Consider the following 204-nt stretch of genomic DNA (forward strand, 5'->3'; position numbering starts at 1 on the left):
AACTTGAATCTCTCTCCAATATATTTATATAATCTTATTTATTTTTCAATTTATATTATTACATAAAAAGTATTTATAATAAAAATACAAATTTTTTTCACACATTTTGCAATTAAAATTTTAGAAAACGGATGTATATAACTGAATTGATAAAGGGAAAATGTTTATATAAGAGTTCAAAACCATTATAAATATGACTAATAT

Source organism: Capsella rubella, unplaced genomic scaffold (assembly GCF_000375325.1).
Source record: "Capsella rubella cultivar Monte Gargano unplaced genomic scaffold, Caprub1_0 scaffold_3, whole genome shotgun sequence".
Taxonomy (NCBI): Eukaryota; Viridiplantae; Streptophyta; class Magnoliopsida; order Brassicales; family Brassicaceae; genus Capsella; species Capsella rubella.